This window comes from Callithrix jacchus, chromosome 3 (assembly GCF_049354715.1).
Source record: "Callithrix jacchus isolate 240 chromosome 3, calJac240_pri, whole genome shotgun sequence".
Classification (NCBI taxonomy): Eukaryota; Metazoa; Chordata; class Mammalia; order Primates; family Cebidae; genus Callithrix; species Callithrix jacchus.
The window spans coordinates 54,119,232-54,145,341 of NC_133504.1; the positions used below are offsets into that span (position 1 = coordinate 54,119,232).

The 26,110-nt window shown below is 36.6% G+C and overlaps 1 protein-coding gene across 18 annotated transcripts in view; it reads left to right on the plus strand.

The window, feature by feature from the left end:
- Positions 1-26,110, plus strand: part of INPP4B (inositol polyphosphate-4-phosphatase type II B) — a 988,233-nt gene that overhangs the window by 254,104 nt on the left and 708,019 nt on the right. For 13 of the 18 annotated variants that reach the window (XM_054252895.2, XM_054252897.2, XM_054252896.2 and 10 more), the window contains one exon: positions 8,406-8,468. The exons of 3 other annotated variants lie outside the window; for them this stretch is intronic. The gene's annotated coding sequence lies outside the window, so the exon portion shown is untranslated. Of the gene's footprint in view, positions 1-4,173; positions 4,468-8,405; positions 8,469-26,110 lie in introns of all 18 variants that reach the window. 2 more of the 18 variants (XM_078366479.1, XM_017970225.5) reach the window with 2 other exon arrangements.

Below are 26,110 nucleotides of genomic sequence, written 5' to 3' on the forward strand. Positions count from 1 at the left end.
TACAGTCTGAGTTTCACCATATGAATTGTGGGGGAATGCAGTTGAGAAAATAACAGAATGTTTTCCTGTAGTACATACGTTTTCCATATGACTTCTTTCCTTTAACGTGGTTTGTGATATTCATTCATGTTCATGTAATCAGGGTTTCTTCATTTTCATTAATGCATAGCATTTCATTGTATGAATATATTTTTATTAATCGACTTTACTATTTATGGAAATCTGGGTTATTTCTAGTTTATTCTTATTGTGAATAGTGCTACTAAGAATATTTGTGTACATAAATTTTGGCAACTTTCATAGTAGAATTTCACAACCAAAATATGAGATACTTCCAAAGGAGAGATACTACCAAACTCTTTTCCAAAATAATTGCATGAATTTGCACCCCCACCAGCAGGGTATGACAGTACCGTTGTTCCACATTCTTGCTAACTCTTGCTACTATATATCTTTTAATTAGGCCTATTTGTCTGTATGTAGTGGTATCTCATTGTAATTTTAGTTTGCATTGCAAAAGACTAATAAAAGGTGAGGGATTTTTAGGATGTTTATTGAAAATTTGAATCCTGTCTTTTGTGAAGTTTCTGTTCATGACTTTTGCCCAATTTTCTAATGAGTCATCTGTCATTTTCTTATTGATTTGTAGCAGTTTAGTGGATATATTCTGAGTATTTCAAGTTTCTTTTTATACTCCATGGCTTGTAATTTCATCTTCTAGGCATCTTTTGATAAACAGAAGTTTTTAATTTATATGCAGTCAAATTTATGTTTTCCCTTGCTGGTTACCACTTATATGCTGTTTAAGAAATCACTGTCTGCCCCAGAAAGAAAGATATTTTCTTCTAAAACCTTTATTGTTTTGTCTTGAACCTGTACATGCACAACCTTCTGGAACTGATTTCTGTATATGTAGGAGTCAGGATTCACTTTTTCCCCACAAATGGGTATATAATTCATTCAGCACCATTTAGTAAAGAAATTGCCCCTTCTCTGCTGTTCTACGTTGTCAAACTTGCCATAATTTACATGTGTAATTTGTTGTTATAACTTGTGCGTTTCTTTCTGGACTTTCTCTTTTGTTTCATTTATCTGTTTTTCTGTTTTGTACCAGTTACTCACTTTGTTAATTACAAAAGCTTTATAAGTTTTGATATTTGGTTACTTAAGAATTCTAGTTTTCTCTTCATTGGCTAATCTTGGCCCTTTGCATTTCTGTACAAATGTTAGCTTGTTAATATTTATATTTAAAAAAAGACTACTGAGATTTTGGTTGCAATTAATATGAATATACAGATTAATTTGAGAATTGACATCCTTATAATATTGAGTCTTCCAATATATGAGCATGATGGATTTCTCACCATTTATTTTTGTCTGCTTTATTTTTTCTAAATAATATTTTGTAGATTTTTCATGTAGATATCATGAACATCTTTTGTTAGATTTATTCTGAATTTTGAGATTTTTAATTCTATTTTAAATGCTACAGTTGTTTTTATTTGTTCATTATTGTATGGTAGCATAATTTATGTGCAATGACTCTGAATTCAGTAACATTGCTAAATTTACTAATTAAATCTAATAGTTTTCTATGGACTCTTTAAAAACATTATTTTCACTTTAAGTGTATTTCATCATTTATTAAAATGAATTTAAATTATTATTTTCACTGATATTTCTGTTGAAAATAAAAACCAAGGTTTGAAAATAAAATTGAAATTTTTATTTTTAAATATTAATTGAATAATATTAACTTATAGTGAAAAGAAAAGTTGGACTGTAGATGCAAGTGTGGGATAGTTCCTCAGCATCTGAGTAGATGCTAGAAAAACTGGAACCATTGCCTCTTCTCAGCCTTCATAAGCATAACTTCAGTAAATAAGTCTGCCATCTGGTCTTTACTTTCTATATCTGTAAAATAATGATACTGTACTACATACATTTAAATTCTTTTTTATCTGGGATGGATGACTGAGATAACTTTTTGCTACGTGATTGTGCTTCAGACTTTTTTCCTTTTCTTCTGCTTTTTCTTTTATGGTCTTGTGATGATGAGGACAATGGGCCTTGCATGACCTCATTTTGGGAAAGGGTGGTAGATGGGATGAAGTCCACCTGTGCTCCCCTGTCTCCTACTCCGTGTATTTGAAAACTTCTGTTGCTCCTGGTTACCAGGTATTGGCTATGGAGATGATACAATTATGTCTCAGGTTCATCTCTTGAGACACTGTCCTCCACTAATGCACCCTAAGTGTTCCCATATCATGTTAAATGTTGAGTGATTTTTTTCACCCTAAAACTCTCTAGTCCTTTTGAGTCTATTTCCTGCTAGCCCTAATCCTGTTTATTCCACTTTCTTCTGGGGAGTTTCACTTAGAAGGGAAAGGAGGACTTCATGTTTAACCTCCTCCTCTGTTTTCCTCTTGCCCGCGTTCTTGAGCCTAGGTAATGTTTTATATTCTTTCCATCATAGCCTATGTTTTCTCCTCTTTTAACATGGCAAAAGTTCTTGATCTGCTTTTCTAAGTCTGACTTCTAATATTGTAATGGAAACAGGAAAAGCCTTATATTCAAGATGATTGTCTTGCTATATGGATCCAGAATTCTTGCTAGATGCCAAAATGTGGACTGCCTTTTTCTTCTTTTATTTATCTTGTAGCAATCCTGATCTTTTTAGAGGAAAATGATATGCCTGACAGAAAGCTGAGGTCAGACAGGGAAATGCAAAAGGATTGCATTTAGCTATATTTCCAAACAACAGCATCCTTGTTATCCTTGTTATATAATGTCATATTTCTCATGTTATTTTGTTTTCTGCTGCTTTTCTATCTGACATGTCCAAATATTCTTTAAATTTAATGTGGCCATGGACACAGGGAGGGGAACAACACACACTGGGGCCCATCAGGGGAAGGAAAAGCACCAGAATAAATAGCCAATGCATGCGGGACTTAATACCTAGGTGATGGGTTGAGAGGTGCAGCAAACCACCATGGCACACGTTTACCTATGTAACAAACCTGCACATCCTGCACATGTACCCTGGAACTTAAAGTAAAATTAAATTTAAAAAAAATTGGTGTGGCAACAATAAGGAATTGCTATGCAATTTCTATCATAGGACATGGAAAGATATTATGCCACATAAGTCAAGTCTGTCCACCTACATTAATAGATATTTAATAGATAGCAATTGTGCCTGTACTTAACAGAAACTTTCTTCCCATATGCTGATCATTGAGTTTAGCACGAAAGGGAAAAGGTGAGAGGCACAAGTTGTAACTGTCCTTGAAGAACTTCAAATGTATCTGTGCAGATAAGACAGCACAAGACAACCTAAGAAGGCAATAGGCATTGCCTAATAGTTATAGGCATTGACTATAATTGCTGTACAAGGTGGAAGAATGATAAAATCAACAGGGTCCAAAGTACCTGGAGATCACTTTCTGGAGAAGTTGTCATTAAAGCTTTGGCAGGGCAGTAAATTTGGTAGGTGCTGAAAGGTAAGAATTAAACCACAAGCAGAAGGAACCGACATGAAGAATGGAACTGGGATAGAACAATGTGGCAGCCATTAGACACTCTACTTGACTGGGTAATAGATTAGATTGAAGAACAATGTAAAATGCATGGAATGCTTAGGAAACCTTTAAAAAATAGTATATCCAGAAGACATACTGTATAATTTTTAGCTGTTTCACCCATGAGTTTCTTAAGTCACAAATTGTGAAAAACTAACATAAAGTGTGAAATTGGAAAACTTTGACCCCTTAAAGCAATAGCTGTAAGATACTAATGTGATTTATGAACCAGATCACCTTGCAGAAATTTCCTAGTGGGAGTGTAAGAACTGGGTAGATATCTCCTACATTTTTAATCCAAAAGGATTGGGAGATCTGGAGATTAAAAGAAGATTTTATGAAGTAAGCTGAGGGTGTACTAGAAATATACACAAGGAGAGATGGTGTAGGGTGTTTTCCCCCTCAGCACTAGAAAGAGCTTCTTCAAGGACACTCTCCAAAGAGTTTAAAAGGTGTCCCTTGAAGTTCTGAGGTTTTAGTAGAAACGGTGGTTTCTGATTAATTCAAAGAGCAAAGACGAGGTAGTGAGCAGCTTATGGAAGAGCAAAGTAAAGATTCTGAATGGGAATTCATCCATTTTTTTTTTCAGGGTTTTTTAGTTTCCTCTGGAAGAGACAGACGTTGGGCCACAAATATGAAAGAGCTGTCATGATGTTATCCTAGTTATTTTCTTTAAGGTTTTCCAGCTGCTGAACTGGTCTCAGCTTGTGGCTAGAGTAAGTAATAAAGTGAGACAGTATGACCCACATCGAGCATAATGCAGGTGAAAGTCTCCAGTGATTGGAGGTGGCGGTTACTGAAGAACCAGGAAAAACTCCAGCTGGGAGAGAATCACCTTTGTGCCTGCCCCAACGAATGAGCCTTCTTGCTTAGTGACCAGCAAGTAAGCACTTTCCTTCTTTTACCTCTTCTTTCTCCATCTTTCCTTTTTCACTCCACTGCCATATTCCAGAGGAGTCAGTATCCAAGTTTTTCACTAGCTGGAAAAGAAGAACATGGGGGACAAATAGGGACCAACAAATTCCTTTCCATTGGCTACTGGCTTCCCTTTGCAGCAGATTCTACCTACAGGAGGTTGTTAAGACTGTAAGTCAGTTTGTCGCATGCAGCTGAGTGTTCTGCTTTCTAAATTGAGAATGTGTTTGATGAGCTAGCAGGGGTTCCCAACCCCCAAGCCGTGGACAGATAAACTGTCCATGGCCTGTTAGGAACCGGGTCTCACAGCCGGAGATAGAGGTGGACAAGCAAGCTCCACCTCCTGTCACATCAGCTGCGGCATTAGATTCTCAGAGGAGCATGAACCCTCTTGTGAACTGCATGTGCAAGGGATCTAGGTTGTGTGCGTTTTATGAGAATCTAATACCTGATGATCTGGAAACTGTTCCACCTCCCCCATCTTCAAAAACAATTGTCCTGGTGTCAAGAAGTTTGAGGACTATCAATTAAAGTAACTAGAAGATTTTTTTTTTTTTAAGTTCTAAGTGATCAGAGCCTAGGTAGAGGCCTTATTCTGGTTGGCTGAAGACAAGTTGTTAATATTACGTTATTAGTTCTTTGGCTGGCAAAACACATTACCACTGAATAGCTTAAAACAAGAAAAACTTAGTGTCACATTTCTGGAGGCCAGAAATGTAAGAGCAAGGTGTCTGCAGGGCCATGCTCTCTCTGGAGGCTCTAGAGGAGAAACTGTTCAATGCCTTTCTCTTAGTTTCTGATGATGTTTCTGGCATTCCTTAGCTTGTCGATTTATCACTCCAATTTCTGCCTGTCTTGTCATATGGCACTCTCTGTGTGTGTCTTTGTGTTCACATGGCATTCTCTTCTCCATGTATGTTAATCCCTGTGTCTCATCTCTTCTTGTAAGGTTACCAGTCATATTAGACTAAGGGACCACCTTATTCTGGTTTAACCTCATCTTAATTTACATCTTATTTATTTGCTTTGCTTTGCTTATTTACATCTGCAAAGACTTCCTTTCCAAATGAGGTCATATTCAGGGTAGGACTTCAACATATCTTTCAGGAGCAGATAATTTAACCCACAACAGACGTCATGCAGATTTTGGTCTACTTGATGCCTGCACCTGGAGTTAAGGATTGTTGTTGGTGTGAATCCAAGTCCCTTTTTAATTTATTTAGGAGATGTATATGCTGTACTCTTTCAAAATATATGAGGTTCTGGGTCTGAAACAGTGTTGTTTCTTAGTCAAGTCCAATCAGGGCTCAGCTATCGGAAATGCCACTTTAAATTTTGTCCATTTTCCTCCCAGTGCTGTTACTGTTTCTCTTCTTTGACATCCTCTGAGCATTTTAACAGTAAGTTGAGAAGACTCCCGCTGGGTACTGTGAGTAGACCTCATGTTAATCAGGACTCCATTTTTTTTTATGCTTCCAGTTTTTGTATGCATTGCCCCATCTTCCTGGAAAGACATACCTGCTTGCCTGCCTGTTAAACTTAGTACTTCAGAGCTCTCTTTTCTGAAATTTTCTTAGAACAAACAGTGCTGATTGTCAGCCATGGGCACCAGTTTCACTAATTCTGGCTGATTTTTTTGGGAGACAGGGGACAGGGTCTCATTCTGCTGCCCAGGCTGGAGCGCAGTGCTGCAGTCTCGGCTCATTGTAGCCTCTGCCTCCTGGTCTCAAGTGAACCTCACATCTCAGCCTTTCAAATAGCTAGGACTATAGGTATGCACCACCACACCTGGCTAATTTTTGTTTTTGTAAAGAAGAGGCCTTGCCATGTTGCCCAGGCCCCTGACTGATATTTTAAGATTGTACCCAAAACCTAAAAGGCAATAATATATGTGTGTGTGTGTGTGTGTGTGTGTGTGTGTGTGTGTGTGTATAAAATTATGTTTTAAATCCTTTTCTGACTCCAGAATATTCTTTTAATACTTTCTGCTCCTTTAAAACTCTATGTACTGTCTAATGATAGTGTTTTCACCAATTACTTGAAACAATTGTCCACAGATGTGTTTCCTCCACTAGCCTATGCTTTTCTTGAATCTCTGTTTACTGGTTTCTTCAGTCTGTCACAGACCTTGGCTTGCAGTGGGGGCTCACCAGGTGTTTTCTGAATTGGATCAAGTGTTTAAGAGTAGACAAGGGCCAGTTGCTTTAAGTGAGTCTTGAAGTACATCACAATTTCTTGAAGGGCTTCTTCAAGCTAAAGTTCTCAGCAAAATCAAGTGGGGGGCTTGATTTTGGGGCCTCCAAAATGCAGTGGAGCAGTTGACAGTTTACTAATCTTTTTGAACACTACTATTCAATCTTTCTCACCCACCTGCCTGAAAGACCCAGAATGACTCTTTATTCCTTCGTCATCATAGAGTCTAATTAATAAATAGGCGAAGTAGGTAATGTCCAGTATGATGTGATTTAATCATGTTATTGTGTGGCTCACTAGGGCAGTAATTCTCAATGGAATAGTAAGTTTTTTTGTTGTTGTTCTTTAAAGAGCAATGATAGGAATAATGATGATATTATATTGGATAATGCTTTCTCAGGCTTAGCTTGGTGCTATGCTATGTTCTCTATCTGTATTTATCTCAATTATCAGCACCATGGGTAGGAAAAATTGTCATTCCCATATACAAATGAAAAATGAAGACTTATAGAATTTATTTGCCCAAAATGAGACAGTTGGTAAGATGTAGTGATTACAGTTATATCACTATTATTATGACTGCTTTAGTCAATTAATCAATGTTGCTTTAAACTGTTGTTTTTTTGGTTTTTGGTTGTTTTTTTTTTGAGACGGAGTTTCATTCTTGTTACCCAGGCTAGGGAGCAGTGGTGCGATCTTGGCTCACCGCAACCTCCGCCTCCTGGGTTCAGGCAATTCTCCTGCCTCAGCCTCCCCTGGGATTACAGGCACACGCCACCATGCCCAGCTAATTTTTTGTATTTTTAGTAAAGATGGGGTTTCACCATGTTGACCAGGATGGTCTCGATTTCTTGACCTCGTGCTGGGATTACAGGCTTGAGCCACCACGCCCAGCCTGCTTTAAACTGTTAACATCTTCTTTTCAGCCAAATAACTTTCTTAAGGGGTGAATTTAAAATTCTTACCTATCTATGTGACAGTCCTTGCTGGAGAGCTATTGCTCAGGCTTGAATTTTGTATCCTCTAATCTGAACATTCAGATAATGATGCAATAAAATCTTTTATAGGATACTCCTCAAGATTGTTATACGTTAAGGGAGGGAATAAGATATATTTTCATAACTTTTGACTTCGATAAAGTACTTTCCTCCTCGTTGCAGCATAGAAAAGCTCTGAAATTGCATCTCATAAGGAAGGTAATCTGCAATTATTTACAGTTATCCCACAATATCTCATTTTATTACTTTGTGGAAAGACCCAAACTTTCATGAATATTTTAAAACCCATGCTCACTAGTAGTGGAAGGAAAGTCAGTTTAGGTAATTTCAAATTCCGTTTCAGTCCGTTGTATTCCAAGTAAATGTTCTGTCCTGACATGGCTTACATCTTGTCTCTTGAAATGATCGAAGCTAATGCCTTTCTTGCTCGAGTGCATCTTGTTCACATGTGAGAGAAGAAAGAGAAGCAAAGCAAACAGGGCTGAGTATCTGCTGCAGTCACCCATGTTCTCAGCTGCAGGGGAGAAAAGAGATCTGGGGAAGTGATTTGGCATTTAAAACAAGTGGTTCCTGAGGCAGCTGCTGATGGAGCTGAATATTTTGTTAAATGATTTTCTTCTCTGACCTTTATTACTAATGAATCTTCTTTAAGAAGCATTTAAAGAGGAAAAAAAGAAAGGTTGTTTTTATTAATCTTCTTTCTCTTTTCCCATAGAACCCAGAGAAATGGTGTTACCTGGCGAGAGATCTTCTGTCTTTTATGAAAAATTAGACAAAGGTAATGCTTATTTCAAATTGGTATTTTTTTCAGTCTGTATAACTCTGATACATAAAACTAGTTGGCTTTCCCTGATTATTGATTTTAGATATTGAATTACCCATCAAAAAAGTAAATTATTATCTGAAAAGTCAAGGGAAGGCTTTACAATGATCATCAGATTGATAAAGTGAACAGAACATTTTTAGATAAATAATAGCTTTCCAAAACATTTTGGGTAATGGTTAATTTTCTGATACCATTTTGAAATTTATATTAATATATAAATAGATCTTGGCTATAAGATTGCAGTCTCTTTGGAAAGAACTCCAATTGGTTTATCATATTTACAAATGATAGATGATAACAGCATTAGACACTTGTTAAGGTACAATAACAAGTACCTTTATGCAGCATTAGTAAGATGACTATGTATTTTTCGAATATACAAAAAAATTTCAATATGAATTACTAGAAAATGTCATCAAGCTTTATGAAGACATCCTCATGCAAAATACATACTTTCTTTGGGAAGATTGAATTATATCATACAGTTGTTGAATAGCATGCCTGATTATGCTTAACAGATTGCATATTTACTTGCTAAATTTCCAAATCGCTATGTGATTTATTTACATATGTTGTCCTAAGAATATGAAAACTCATGCAAATATTCTAATGACATATGCATGTATACAAAGTGTGAGTATAGCTGCAGATAAATAATGTGTGTGTGTTTTATGAATAAAGCTATCTCAAAAGAGGTTTTTAAAGAAAAATTTCAGACAGTTTAGAATTTTGAAGGGAACTGGGCACATCTATTGAGTTATGTCTACTTGTATAGCTCTGAATATGTGATGACTACTGTATGTTCATGAACATATATAAAATATTAATGAAACGTATTATGTTTTCATATTAACTAGAATTGATCGGGTTTTATTTTTGATAAATTGCTGAATTGCTAAAAATAAATGAGCACTGAAATAAAAGTAGCATTTAAATTTAATGGACATCAGGAGAAAACTCGTTTCTGAACTTTGATTTGCAGTTGCGTAAAAATAAATTGTTAAATTTGAATTACAAATGTGCTTACAAATGTGATATATTTCTACTTATTCCTGGCTTCTACTGAATTCTTCAAAATAGGTGTAAACCCCTTGAGAAAACAGTTTCTTTCCCTAAGGAAATTTTTGAATTATAGTCACTCTATTCAAGTTTTATCTATACTGAAATGTCAATTCAAATTAAACTATTATTAAATGGTTAATGAAGATAATTGAGGGTGGTCTTTTACATAGAACTATTAATATTGACTCCCCAAATAGGGACATTATAAAGAGAACAAATACTTAGACAGTATGTGGAAGAGGTTGAAGCTGAGCTGTGTGATGAAGGCATATGGAGATAAAAGATAGAAACGTGCTTGCTGTAAGAAGGCACAGTAAAGACAGAAAGAGAAATACCCTGAATGAAATGAAGCCAATGAGGAAGGTCAGGGATCCATGCGCTTTATACAAATAAGGCATGCAGGGAGCACAGACTCTCCAGGATGCATTTATACGAATGTTTCTTTTCTCAGAGGTATGTATGTACTAATATACTCATCTTTAGGCTTTTATTTTACTTAAGTTATGTATGACCTTATTTTTAAGTGAATATAGCAAAGAAAGACTTGGGGTAAGGGAAAGTAATTCCGATTCATGGGAAAGAATTTTTAGCATCAGTGTTCCCAGAGCAATAAAATTTGTTGTTGTTGTTTTTTTTACATTATGAAAATAAAGACACCATTCTGTGTATTGCCAAAGTCCAAGAGCTTTAGCATGATAAAACTGCCAAGGTGATTATGATCCAAGATATGTGTGTTGCTGTGAAGGTTGAAAGTGAGGTATGGAGGAGGAGCTAGGGACATTCGTGCCATTATCTCTCTCAGTTGGTCCTATAGATTTGTTAAATTAGGGTGTTTGCCATCTTACAAAACTCCTATGAATAAGATAATGTATTAACATTATCTCAGATGCCTATGATCTCAGATGGAATATGTACATTTAAATGTCAATTTTTTAAACAGTGGCAGTTGAAGGCATACTAGTGAAGGTGCTGTTTTTAAACAAATGGAACCATTCACCTTTTCTGAATTATACATGATGACTAACACATTCATTTTGTGTGGGATTAATTCTGGCAATGGGCTCAGTGTGCAATCTGTTGGAGTCACAGGCACTTTTATGTGTGCAGATAGCTGTGAGTTCTACATTTGACTCTTTTAAAAAGGACATTTAAACAACTTTTCGTGTAGTGTTTTAATGTAAAGTTATTGGTTATAAGTTACAGTTACAATATTCTTAATTTTGTCATCCAAAGACAGAGGCAACTTCAATTAGTCAGGTTAAAATATCTTTCAACATACTTCATAGGATTACATGTCAAAATAGAGACTGTCACTCTGTTCAATTTTTACATAGGTTTATATGTCCTGGAAATAGATCGAATTTCAATTAAGAAAATTTGATGACTGTAATTTATTTTTATTATGTAGGAATATTAAATTTTATTCTCACATATATTTAATTTTTCTGGAGGAAATTGAAAGGGATATTAATAGTTCAGCAATTCTTTGGTGTACTATAGGTTTACTATATTTAGGCTTACATAAACACATTTTTGAAAGTTGAAAATAAACTGGGTTATAAGGCTACTCTATAGGGTTACTTATGTTCAAGGACATTAAGAAATAAATTGTAAATATATGTTTTACAGATTGGTTTTATTTGGTTTATTATTTGATGTCCAAAATGATATAGATGTGATACAAGTTAAGATTTAAAAGGATAAAAATCTTGTGATAGTTTAAGAGCTTATTACAGATTATGCTTTCTATTATTTATCACATACCTATAATAATAATTGAAAGCACAGCATCATAACTTGCAGGTTGATTAATAAGTTAATGACCATGCATTTAAATGAGAGTTAGAAATAGTTTAAGGCTGGTGATGAAAAGTACATGTAAATCTCACAATGCCCAAATCCAGTTCTGTGTCTGATATATACTATACAATGCTTTACAAAAGCGTAGTTATAACATCAGGCATAGCATGCTCCCAACGAGTATTTAAACAGCAAATCAGAGAATAAATCATTGAACATTTTTATGGAGAAGTGACTGAAAACTATTAAAGAAGAATTTACATAAAAAGGAGCTATTATGGTAGTTTTTAAGACTGGCTTTTGTGGTTTTTATGATTTTTGTCATTTGCAAAAAGCTTTTGGTTTTCTTAACCCTTCTGAGTATTAGTTTCTGTGCAATATTTCATCCTTTTGAAATTTGCAGGACTATAAACCATAGCATTGTCTAGAATCAGCTCCTACTACTATTCAAGTTCTTCCATCAATTCCTCACCTGTTTCTTACCTTACTTATGTCTCTCTTAACACCAAATACTCCAAACATTCTTGTCTTTGCTTAGGCTTAAAGCTCTACTTTGAATGTCCAGTATTCTTTCTGCTTTATTCCAAAAACTATATAACCTTAAAATTTCTTTGAGATGCTTTCAGAGACCTTCATTACATTACAGCTATCTTTCTTCTTTAGTCAGCCTGCATTCACTCACACTGAGATGTGATATCTGTCATACTGTCATTGATTTGCAGATTTTGGTATATTTTTGTGTGTATATGTGTGTGTGTAATTTGATATCATTATATATAAAGGTGCACACACAGACACAAATTTTTTTCTTCAATATAATTGTAAAAAAAGATCTATCTTCCAGCCACTTTCACTTTTCCTTATGAGTAAAGCTGGCAAAGTTTCAGTGAATGAGCTCTGAATCTCCAGGATTCCCTTTAAAGGTATATTTAAAAGACTAAAAGATCTCTTTGAAATAAGAAAGTCATAATTTAGGTATGTTTTGTATTAATTAGGTCTACCTGGAGAACCCACTCTGCTGTTATGACATCTTTTTAATATGAATAAAATCTAAATTTAAATCAACGAATTTATAACACCATTGTATGAACATTTTCTCTTCACCAGGAGGAGATGGTCTAATTCTATCACTCATTGGCTTTGTGCCACTCTATACATCATTGCAGAAAAATCTAACCTGACCTACCCAACAGCGTCATTTTTGTGCAAGAGCATATACTCTGCTCTATGGTGGAGTCTCTCTAGGCTAAGATCCTAAAAATACTTAAATTCCAGGTATGGAAATGGAATAGGATCAGAGTAATTTAGAAAGTTGAGAAGAAATCAAGCTTACTGGGGTTGGGAAAAACCTTTGAGAACTGGGGCTCTCAGAGAATTGGCAATTCCCAGTAAAGGACTAAAGTCTTTGACAAAACTGGTTCCTTTAAGGGTTTAGCAGATCTGCTCATTTTTAATTCTGGTTTTGCAGCACTAAGATTACCTTGAAAGGAAAAGCAAGTAACTAAAGGCAAATTGGATGGGCTACAAATGATTGGTAACATGAAATGTTCACTAGATTTCTCAAGTATACATGTGAATATAAAGGTATGTTTCTTATCTCTCTGTCTCTCTATATATATGCATGTACACACACACACACACATACACACACACACAGAGTTAGCCCTTCATATTCATGGTTTTAACATCCACAGATACAACCAACTGGAAATAAAAAATATTTGGAAAGAAACAATAAAAAATAATAAAAATTAAAAGACAACACAGTATCACAACTATTTACATAGCATTTGCATCGTAGTAGGTATTAAAATCTGGATAAGATGTCTGGGAGGATGTGCTTAGGTTACATGCAGAGACTATGCCATTCTATATAACGGACTTGAACATCCACATATTTTGGTACATTGGGTAAGAGGAATCCTGGAACCATGCCCCACCGGATAATGAGATAGCTGTATATATTTTTAATGCAGTTGATGTTTTAAAAAGTATGCCACTAGATGTCAGCAGCAACCTCCTAGGCCTGTGACCTTAATTTGCTAACAATAAAAAATGATGCTTCATTAGAGCATCTTATCTGAGAATAGTAGGTACTTAATTTGAAAGTTTAAGAACTTTTTTTTGTGTGTGTGGTATAAGGAGTAGGATTCCAGACATAAAATATTTTGGAACTATTTTGTAAGCCAGTTTCGGTTCACATGTAACAAGTTTTTACTTCTAGTATTCTCTGTATCAATGAGATGGTAATGAAAAATTATAGGTGAACTTGAGTAATTTGTCAGAAATTGTACCTGATCCCAGAGCTCGAAACTTCTGCTTCAATGCTTTATGATTCATTTATCCCACCATTGGCTGAGTATTTGTGCTTTAGGTTTCTTTCATTCTGCTTTTGTAGAAGCATTTGGTGCTGTAGCCCATCAGAAGATTGTATAGTATTAATTTTTTGGCATTCACATCTGTGCCCTCTTTACTTAGTAATTACTATCTTTAATATTTTTTCCTTAATAATTTCTAAACTTTCCCAAATCTCCGTTCTGTTGTTACAAGGTACTCAACTTTTGGATAGATATCACAGTGTATTATGAATGTTTGCTCATGAGTTGACAATATAATCTTGAAATAAGAAAAAAAAAGTATATTTTCCATGAGATATAGTACATATAATTTTTTAGTCCTTAAGAATAAATAAAAGTATCTCAGTTTTTTTCAGAAATGAATAAGAAAATTGTAGGCCAGGTGCAATGGCTGATGCTTGTAATCCTAGCATTTTGGGAGGCCAAGTCATGCAGATCATTTGAGACCAGGAGTTTGAGACTAGCCTGAGCAACATGGTAAAAATCCCATTTCTACTGAAAATACAAAAATTAGCTGGGCATGGTGGTGGGCACCTGTAGTCCTCAGGAGACTAAGGTGGAAGGACCACCTAACCCCTGGGAGGTCAAGGCTATGGTGAGCTGTGATCAACGCCACTGCATTCCAGCCTGGGTGACAAAGTAAGACCCTGTCTCAAAAAATAAAAAATAAGAAAACTGTAGTAGTGGCCAAGGTTCAATAGATACTAATAATGTTATTTTAAATAATACCATTACTTTTTTATAAGGTTAGGTTCACATTAGCAGGAAGACTCAGTCTAATCTGTTGGATCGTAGGCATGAGTTGGAAATCAGTCAGCCAGGAGTGGTGGCTCACACCTGCAATCCCAGCACTTTGGGAGGCTGAGGCTGGTGGATCACCTGAGGTCAGGAGTTCAAGACCGGCCTGACCAACATGGAGAAACCCCATCTGTACTAAAAATACAAAATTAGCCATGCGTGATGGTGCATGCCTATAATTCCAGCTATTTGGGAAGCTGAGGCAGGAGAATCACTTGAATCTGGGAGGCGGAGATTGCAATGAGCCAAGATTGTGCCATTGCACTCCAGCTTGGGCAACAAGAGCAAAACTACATCTCGAAAACAAACAAACAAAAACAAAACAGACAAGAAAAAGAAATCAGTCACAGGTAATTGGGTGTGAGTCAACCAAATGTGAAGCAGATTTGTAAGTGATAAAGAGAAAGGCAGAGTTGTTCCCATTTCTCTCCCTTGGGGAAAAAAAAAATCTGCTTTAAATGCATTCAAACAAAAAAAGGCTTAAGAAAAAGCCTAAAGATAATTATAAAAACATTTTCTTTCCTGAAGCACATTCTACCAAGACAAATATAAAGGTAAATGTTACATCTTTACCACATTTAAGATTTCAAAAATTACTTTAGTTGCTATAGTGAGGTGGGGCTAGCTGAGCTCATACGTAGGGTAAGGAAATAATACTTTCATATTGAAGTTGTTATATTAGAAGATTGTTGGTTTAACTTCAGAAGATTAACCTGAGTTTCTTAAATCTTACTGAGTTTTGTATCTCTATTTTTAAATTTAATTAATTAATTTTTTTGAGATGGAATTTCGCTCTTGTTGCCCAGGCTGGAGTGCAATGATGCCATCTCAACTCACCACAACCTCCGCCTCCCAGGTTCAAGTGATTTTCCTTTTTTTTTTTTTTTTTTTTTTTTGGGGGGGGGGAGGAAGGCAGGAAGGAAGGGAAGAAGGACGGTAGGGAGGACGGAAGGGATGAAGGAAGGAAGGGAGGAAGCGGGGAGGGAGGGAGGGAGGGAGGGAGGGAAGGGAAGAAAGGAAATCAAGCAATGAAAGAGACATTGCCGACCTGGATCTAGAGGTTTACAAGTTGATTTCTTTTTTTTTGAGAGAAGGAAAGAAAAAAAAAATAATAAGTAAAGGAGAGGAAGAAAGAGGAAGAGAAGGAGGGAGAGTAAATGGAAATATTGCTTTATTTTGAAAAAAATTGGATATTAATAATGGCCAATCAATGTTTCATTTAAACTAATGGGTAGGTGTGATATGGTATTGACAAGAATGTATATTTTGTGTATTTGAAGTGGAGAGCTCTATAAATATTTATTAAGTTTACTTGTTCTGGATCTGAGTTCGAGTCCTTGATATCCTTATTAATTTTCTGTCTCATTGAATCTAAGTCTCCTATCTGGGTGTTAGGATCGTTAGCTCTTGTTGTTGCATTGATCCTTTACCACTATATCTTTGTTGCTTTAAAATCTACTTTATCCGATACAAAAATTGCAACTCCTGCTTTTTATTTATTTATTATTTATTTTTGCTCTCCATTTGGTTGGTAAATCTTTCTCCATCCCTTTGTTTTGTGTCTTTGTGTATCCTTGCATGTGAAACAGGTCTGGATGTAACATGCTGTTGGGTTTTGGCTGTGTCTTTTGATTGGGAATTTAGTCAATTTAAATTTAGGGTTACTGCCATTTGATGTTGACTGGCTGTTTTATCCATTTGTTGGTGTAAATTCTTCTTTATGTTGGTGCTCTTTACTTTTTGGTGTATTTTTAGAAAGGCTAATACTGGTTGTTTCTTTCTGTGTTTAATGCTTCTTTCAGAAGCTCTTGTAAAGCAGGCCTGGTGGTAATAAAATCTCTGAGTTCTTGCTTGTTCATAAAAGATTTTATTTTTCCTTCAGTTGTGAAGCTTAGTTTGGCTGGATATGAAATTCTGGGCTGAAGGTTCTGTTCTTTGAGGATGTTGAATATTGGCCCCCACTCTCTTCTGGCCTGTAGAGTTTCTGCCGAGAGATCTGCTGTAAGTCTGATAGGCTTGCCTTTGTGGGTTATCCGACCTTTCTCTCTGGCTGCCCTTAGTATCCTCTCCTTTGTTTCAACCCTGGTGAATCTAACGATTATGTGCCTTGGGGTTGCTCTTCTTGAGGAATATCTTTGTGGTGTTCTCTGTATTACCTGGGGTTGAATGTTGACCTGCTTTGCTAGTTTAGGAAAATTTTCCTGAATAATATCCTGAAGGGTATTTTCCAGCTTGGATTCATTCTCTCCGTCGCATTCAGGTACACCTATCAAACGTAAATTTGGTCTTTTCACATAGTCCCACATTTCTTGGAGACTTTGCTCATTCCTTTTTATCCTTTTTTCTCTAATCTTGTCTTCTTGTTTTATTTCATTAAGTTGGACTTTGACCTCTGATATCCCTTCTTCTGCTTGAACAATTCGAGTGTTTAAACCTGTGCATACTTCTCGGAGTTCCTGTATTGTATTCTTCAGTTCCATTAATTCACTCATACTCCTCTCTAAGTTGTCTATTCTCAATAGGATTTCATCAAACCTTTTTTCAAAGTTCCTAGTTTCTTTACGTTGGGCTACAACATGTTCTTTTAACTCACCGAAGTTTGTTATTATCCGTTCCTTGAAGAGTGATTCTGTCATCAGGAGGCGCTCGTTCTCCATCAAGCCTTGTTCCATTGTCGATGTGGAACTGTGATCATCTTTAGAGGGAGAGGCGTTCTGACTTTGAGTATTCTCAGCTTTTTTACGCTGGTTTCTTCCCATCATTGTAAATTTATCCTCCTGTCGTCTTTGAAATTACCAACTTTCAGATTAGGTCTCTTGAGTGGACGTCCAGGTTGTTAGTTCCCAGGACCAGAGCAGCGGCGTTAAGACTGATGGTGCTTTTCTGCCCAGGATTCTCCTGTCTGGCTTCCTTCTTGTGTCCGTAGTAGGTGACTCTGCCTTCCCGGAACTCCAAGCCTCAGTCAGAAGGGGAACTGGTCCTGTTTACTCTGCGCCGAGCGCTGCTGCGCCGAGGTGCCGGAGGAACTGCTGCGCTGGCCACGAGAGTCGCGCTGGCGACTCGTGTGTTTCCACCACTGGGGGATCTTCTGCTCCGTGAGCGACCAGACTTTGTCTGAAAGTGTGGCGTCCTCTAGTTCTCCACGCCTTCCCTGAGAGCTGCAATCCCGGGATGTTAGCGATCGGCCATCTTGGATCGTTCTCCTCAAGTGATTTTCTTGCTCTAGCTTCCTGAGTAGCTGGGATTACAGACATGTGCCACCATGCCAGGCTAATTTTGTATTTAAGTAGAGACAGGATTTCTTCATGTTGGTCAGGCTGGTCTATTTTAGAACTACCAGTAAAAAGAACTTAGGATTTTCCCGAAGATTGTGGTTGTTATTCTTTAATTATTATTTCTAAAAATAGAAATAAGATTAATCATATGTTTACAGGTGATGAGGCAGACATTTGAAATCATGCTGCAATTACTTGGCATGAACATCAAGCTAGTGCTATGCCTTCCATTCATGAAAAGCATTTGCTCATGGCACCTTTTCCCTCAATGATAAGAGTGTTAAGACTTACCATTGAGCCTGATGCAGAAGCACAAGTTTGCTTGCTCTAGAATAGTCCAGCCTATGCTTCCCCTACTTAACTCTCTAGAAGGGGTGAGGAGTGAAATCTGACTGCGGCATCTGTCTTCAGAAGGGAGAGGCTGCCAATGTTAAACAAACTGTTCTAACTCCACTTAAAAAACTACCTTCCATTTCTATATGGATCAGTGCATTTCTTCTCAAATCTTCATTTGCTTGTACATTTATTGGATTAAGTTAAAACAGAGAGAATGGGGTTTCCTTTGGGCTATTTCATAAATTCAAACACCCTAGCCTGACATTCAAAGACTGCCTTTCCACTGCTGCGTTCTGAATTTTCTCAACCTTATTTCCAGTCGATCGATCCCTCATCCAGATGTTGCCTTGTAGCTATACAGCCTGGATGATCTTGTCTGTGTGTGACTTACTTACTTCTACCTTGATGGCTTTGCATTTATCATTCTTTCTACCTAAAATTTAACTTCTTTCTTCCCTTTTGTAACATCTCATTCTGAAGTTTCAGAGACAGCAGAGTGTACAATGGGCAACTCTTGGTAGCCAGATTGTTTGGGTTCAAATTCCAGACTGGTAACTTCTTAGCTTGTTGCTGCCTGGTTGAAGCAAGCTATTATCTATGTCTCATATTACCTTCTTCTACAAGACTGGGAAAGACAAATACTCACTTAGTTAAGTGAGGATATTAATAGAAATTTAGAATAGTTGCTGGCACATAGTGAGTAGTTAATGTACATTAGCCAGTATAAACTCTATCAAGTCAGTTTCAAAATTCATTCTCATAAAATTTAGTCTCAAAATGTACTGTCCTTCATGCAGCCACTAATCTCATTAGTGTGTATTTCAAAGTCTACCTGCCCACCCTATCAGTACTTTTGCATTGGGTAATCTATACATATTAACCACTTGGTATATTAATTTTGTCATCAATAAAAAAGGACACTAATACTTACCATGGTCAGATCTAGGGTTATTGTGAAGTCAAAACTCTAGAAAATAGAAATAATAAGATTGATCATAGTAATCATTTATCCTGCTCTTACATATAAGAAACTAGTAGAGGCTTTACTTATATTAGCCTATCACTTAATACCTTATCCTCATGTGGTAGCAGGATTCTAAGAAAGCGAAGGCAGAAATTCGGAAGAGCTCTTGAGGCCTAAGGTTCAGAACTGACACAAATTACTGCATGCTACTGACCACTGCAATTTGTTGGATAGAAGCAGTGGGAGAATCAAGGTTGTTTTGTGATGAATATGCCAGAAATCCATCCTACATATGAGAAAACTTAAATAAAATGTGATTTAAATACTTGCTGCTAAGGTAGACCTTAGCAGCCTGGGACTGCTACCTGACCTACTAGGAAATTTTACTTTTCAGGACCCAGTGATTCTACAAGGAATGGGCATACAACCCAAGCAGAATTATTCTTAGCCATAACATGAGAAGTGCTATATAAGAAAGAAAGGTTCTTCTTTTAGAATCAAAATTGTCAGGATGTTGACTTATGGCAGCCAGTAATTTTTTGTTCTGACATTTGGGAAAGATGATGAGACAGTTAAAAAAATCAAAAGAAAGAAAGAGATAAGAAAGAGCCAAGACACACAATGAATGATCAAGTATTAGAAAGATGTATCATTTGGGCCGCTGAATCTAGCCATATTTGAAGCCTCTAGCTTACAAATTTTTTAAATAGAATATGTATGCATATGTATGTTATTAAACAGGTTTGATTAAAGTTTCATTTATTTGAATCCAAAACAATTTTAATTAATGACAATGGATTAGTTTGCAAAAATGACCACAACAATATCTCCAGTCTCACTTGTTCTTCCAGAGCTTCGTTGGCATCCCCATCAAGAGGGGAAGAATATTTTACCCTCCCTTAAATCTGAGTGAGTTTGTGTCTGCACTGATAAGCACTAGAGAAGTGATGCTATGTGATTGCCAAATGTAGGTCATAAAGTTGACATAGAACCTGCTTCCCTCTCCTTTTGGGACACTTGGCCTTAGAATCTGGTTATCATGTGGTGAGGAAGTCCAGACCTAATGGAGTAACCATTTGTAATGTGTTCTGGCTGACAATCCAGCTAAGGTCTCTGCCAACAGCCAGCATCATTTGCCAACCATGTGAATAAACAAATCTTCAAATGGTCTCAGCTCCTAGCCTTGGGACAGCCCAAGTGATGATGAGTGGAACAGAGAAAGGCCATCTCCTCATGGTCCCAGCCTAAGATTCAGATTGATGAACAAAATAAATAGCAATATTTGAAGCCACTAAATGTTGGGATAATTTGTTACGGTCATAGCTAACTGCAACACTAACTTCTCCCATAGCTCATTTCCAGGGCTCTCTTCAGTTATACCTGTCAAACCCTGCTCTACCTGGTACTGCCGTTCCATTTTCACCTATGCCTTTATTTCTATACACTTTGCTTTACCAGGAAGTTATGTACATTTTGTATTCAGTCTTGTGTTTCACTGGGTTTGTGATGTGCTATTCTCGGATGAAAATGGGATTGGAGATCCCCATGTTACTCTATGCTCCCTATTAAAAGGCTGATATTCTAACTTGACAAATTCTACTCTTACTCTATGCTCTTTGATAGCCAATAGGCACATGTGGTTATTTGAATTTGAATTAAACTTAAATAAAATTGGGGATTTCTTCACACTAGCCACATTTCAAGTGATAAATATTTATATATGACTATTGGCTAACATACTGGACATTGCAAAATTATAGAGCATTTTAATCATTCCACTATTCTATTAGATGATGCTGCTCCAATTTACAAATCATGCATATGGTCCAAGGCTAAATCCTTTTAATACTGGGATTCAATGATAAAAATCTTTTTACCTAGAGCAACGAGCTCAAAAGGATTTGGTCTCTCTTACACAGGTATGAGCTCTGAGAGTGGACAGAAATGAAAATCTCTATTTCACTTAACAGAGTTATGTTTCATTTATATTCACATGAAAAGACTGACTTTGGTAGACTTACCTAATTTATTTCCTAGCCTCTGGACATGTACATAATGGTTTATTTTCTTGAGTACATTAGTTTCTGTTCATCAGTCCTGTCTGACTTGAAGAATAATTCAATTCCCAGAAGATGTCCCAGATATCTTTTCCAAATATTTGGGGTCCCTGTTCTCCCAGCAGAGAGTCCTTAAGAGCACATAGGGCTCCTGTTGACTTGAAAGTGAACTCTGGCTGTGGAGTGAATATTACTCCTTTAAAAAAAGAAAAAGAGTAACTTCAAGGCAGAAAGGGCCTTTATTCTCCCTGAGTGTAAGTTTCTTTAAAAGCTTGTTTATTGATTTTTCTTGTAACAACTGGGCTTGCAAGCTATAAAAGAAAAAACAAAACAAAAACAAATAGAACAGGGAAATAATATCAGCGATCAACGAGTTTATTCATCAGCTTTATCTCATTTGTAGTCAGTCACCACAGGCCTGTGAAATAAAAAGCACCACAATCTACAATCCCAGTTTTTATTATGGAATCTATAGACTTTAGCTGATCCAAAGGGAAAACAAACACTTCAGCTTTCAAGTAAGTTTCCATTCTCATTAAAAGTGTGCCCGAATTTATGTCAACGTATGAGGAAAGTACTGAAAGTAAGTGAAAAGAAGAGAACATGGCTAAGGGTGTGATTTCTAGTACAAGGACAGTGGCACCAATTTTGATCTCTAATCAGTCTGTCAAATTGCCTGAAATACCCTCTGCTAATGCTGTTCCTATAGGAAGACATAGTCCTAAATTTATGACCCATGTGATGAACCTTTAAGAAAGTTCTCTCATCAGGTAATTTTGGAAAATGCTGAATTTTATATGCCCCTCCTGTTGTTTTATGATGCACATTAGAATATGAATCTCTGAGAAATCCTGCTGTAAAGAAACCTGTTTAACTTTGTTTAACCCAGCATTTTCTAAAATTGGTGGACCATGAAACCTTCTATACTTTAGTATATGTTTTCATGTGCTACCTATTGCATCCAGTAGTACTAGGTTTCAATGAAGCACACTGTGAAATGCTGCTTTAGAAGAAACAGTTTCCTAAATGGACAGGCCAAAATGTACCCCGGAAACAGTAACACTTTAATATATTAGCATTTGATTAGACAGATTAACTTTCTTAAATGAGCAGGATCTTAAGACCCTGAGGATGTAGGAGAGGCCCGCATGTATTTCCTAAAGAGGGCTGTTCAAGGGGACACCAGGGACACTTAAGAATGGGGAACCATATCTGCCAAAGCTTTTCTGGGGCATGAGGGTTTCAGAGCTATGTTTCTGGAAAGGTCAATTTTGAAAGGCATAAAATGGGAGATTATTAGTTCAAGAAAATTTAGTAGTGCCACTGTGTGACTTTCAGAGAATGTCCAATCACTTCCTTTTCTCTTTAAGTAGCTATTTCTCAGAAGAGTAGACTTCTCTTACTGTTTCCGCTTTCTCAACAACCATTTATTCTTTGATCCACAACAATCTTTCATTTACTCTCTCATTCCAATATAACTCCTTTTTCTCAGATTTTCCATTTGCCAAATGCAGTAGACTTGTTCTGGGTGAACTCACTGGCTTCCTCTATGATTCTGTATTCTATCTAAATGCTTTTAATTTCCCTATTTCTAGCTCTAGCCCAGGCTACACTTTGAGCTTCACAATTGTATTCCCAGAGACATCTTGAAGTTGTTCATGTCCAAAATTGATCTCATAAACTTTGTACTTTCAATCTCTTCTGTAGATTATTTGAAGACCATCATCTATCCAGTTAACCAAGCCAGAAACCTGGGAGTCATCTTTAATTTCTCTTTCACTCTTAGCCTCTTCACAATTAATCACCAAGTACTATTGGTTTGGACAATTTTCAAAATATTTTCTCTCTCCCAAAATTCCCATTTCTTTCCTTTTTGTAGGCTCTAGCAAAACACTGGCCTCAGAGTCAAACCATAGCTCTTCCACCTGATATATGGGTAACCCAGGACATGTTTGTTATTCCCCTTATGTCTTATTTTCCTCATCTGCAAATGGAGACGATACTCAAACCTAAGAGTTACTGTAATTTTGTGAAAATTAGATAAGGATAAAGTGGGGATGTGGAGAGAAGATGAAGTTGATTTATTTCCTCTCCCTAAGAATGAGGGAAGGAGAGAAGTACTAATTTATTACTAGAAAAAAAATCTTGGTGGGTTAGTTGGCATTTATATGGGAACAAATGTCTCTTTAAAATACTATAGTAGTGAATAAAAAAGAAAACAACTACGTTTGGATTGGCTAGAATTCATGAGACAGTAACTTATCAAATTTTCTTTCTTTCAGTATAAAATGAAGGGCTATTGCCAGGAAAATAAAAGAAGGAAACTGAACTATCTTTAATACATTTTAGGCTAATAGAAATGATCATGGGTTTGATAGAGTCGATAAAAAAGAAGGACCCAATGGCAGCATACCTTGGAGATTTCTATTGTCTGATCATCCAGGCTCATGTGTAGGTATCTGAATCCTGTAGGGTCAGCTATCAGGAACACAGTTACATGTAGGATTCAGATGCCCTCGTTTTTTAAGACCTGGCTATTAATTTCAGTCGATTTCATATAACACCTCTTATTTTTGCCTAGCGGCTCTTAGTCACCCTGCTACTGTGACAGAATGCCTTAGCTTGGTTAATTTATAAACAATAGAAATTTATTTCTGACAGTCTAGAAGCTGGGAAGTCCAAGATCAAGGCACCAGCAGATTTGGTGTCTGGGGAGGACTAGCACTCTCTTGTTATATCCTCACATGGTAGAAGGTGCAAAAGTGGTGATCAATTGTTTTGAATCTCTTTTACTTACTGTTATTATTTTTGAGACAGAGTCTCACTCTGTCACACAGGCTGGAGTGCAGTAGCACAATCTCAGCTCACTGCAACCTCTACCTCCTGCGTTCAAGCCATTCTCATGCCTAAGTCTCCTGAGTAATTGAAACTACAGTCTTGTGCCACCACGATGGGCAAATTTTTGAATTTTCAGTAGAGATGGAATTTTGCCATTAGACATGGCCTCAGATCACTTGAGACCATGCTGATCTTGACCTCTTGGCCTTAAGTGATCTGCCCAGCTCTGCCTTCCAAAGTGCTGGGATTACAGTCATGAGCCACCGTGCCTGGCCTACACCTCCTATATAAGGTCATCAATTTTATCCATGAAGGCTCTGTCCTCATGACTTAATCACTTTCCAAAGGCCCCACCTCTTAATACTGTTACATTAGCAATTAAGTTTCAACATATTAATTTTGTGAGGATAAATTCAGACCACAGCAATGGCTAAGAGACCTTTTTAAAACTGTATTAGTGAGCAATAATAGAATAATACACAGTGATGTGTACTCTTAGGTCTACCATGATAAGAATAATAATAGATCGATGGTAGTCACTCATTCTTTTAATAAATATTATTAGTCTCTTTGTATGGGGCACTGATTCTAGATGCTGGAAATATAGCAGTCTAAAAAACAAAAATTCCTGTGCTGCTGAATATTATGATCCAGTTAAAGAACAGACAGTAAACAAAATAAATAATTATAAAGTATTCTATAAAGGGGCTATGAAGAAAAGTAAAGCTGGAAAGGGAACAGAGCATGCTGTGGTGGGGCTAGAATATATTTAAATAAAGAAGCTTGGGAGGACTCTCTGAGAATATTCTATTTGAGCAAAGACTGTTAGGAGGAGGTCATAGGGCCAAAGAGTGGTTTTGATCAAAGGAATCAAAACCTTTGATCTGACTTTTCTTTCACTAAGGTCACTCTAGCTACTTTTGACAATCAATAGAAGGAAAGATCTAGGTAAGAGATGGTAATAATGGGGTCCGGATGAAGTGTTGGAAGGGACATGTTTCAGAGATAAAGTTCGATTTCAGCATATATGGCTTCTCTAAGGCTCATGCTCTCTTCTGAAAAGTGCCAGGATTTAAAGAGTGGAGTGAGGGAGAGATACTAAAAACTAGAGAGAAGCACCAGAGAGATGGGAACAGAATCATTCGAAAGTGCTGTCACAAAAGCAAAGACAGTGCAAGCTTTAAGAAGATATGAACAATGTACACCACTGCAGAGAATTCAACTACGAATGTATCATATCTGAAGGAGATACATCAAATTCGACAAATAGCAGGTCATTTGTGGTATTTTCAAGAGCAGTTTTAGTGAAGTTACTAGAGCAAAAACAATTGATTGGGATTGGGAAATAATGAGGTATAGGTAGAGAATATTACTCATTCGTGAAGCTTGTTAGACACAAACAAGTGACTTTCAATATGTGAAAATAGTATTTTGTGACATAACTACTTTTTATATGTTCAGTGTACTTATATTTTCCATTTCTTTTCCTTATGATTTTTTATAAGCTTGTTATATTTTATTAAATTGATTTTACAACCCACTCTAGGGTTTTGAGGGATTTCAAAAACACGATCATAGGTAGCAATCACGGATAAAAGATTGCCTCTTGGACCCGTTGTCAATATTTTCTACCATGTCTGTCAGTATCATATCTTGGCCATTTTGCTGAAACTTTCAAAAACGTCATCTGTCTGTTAAATATAAAATTTTTACCCTTCAATGTACAGTCACAAACTGGAAATTCCAAACCTATCCTAATATCGTTAAGACTCAGTGTACAGTTAAAGGCATTGGCTGTGCTCATAAATGTTTCCTGCCAACAGACAGTATGGGCAAGTTTCCCTACTTTGATTTTATTCTGCCTCTATGATCTCTGAGATGGAGATCGATGCCCTAGGGCAGAAGGAGTTAACTGTGCTGGAGCGCTTTCATCTCTTTTGAGATCTGGAATGGAATCTTCTTGAGCAGTGCTTGGCATATACTAGAGACTAATATATATTTGTCAAATAAACAAATGGCATTAAGTAATATATGTTTTGAAAGACAGAAAAGTTTCATAGGCCAATAGGAATGATTCTTTCCTCCTGTGCTGTAAATCTATGCTAAT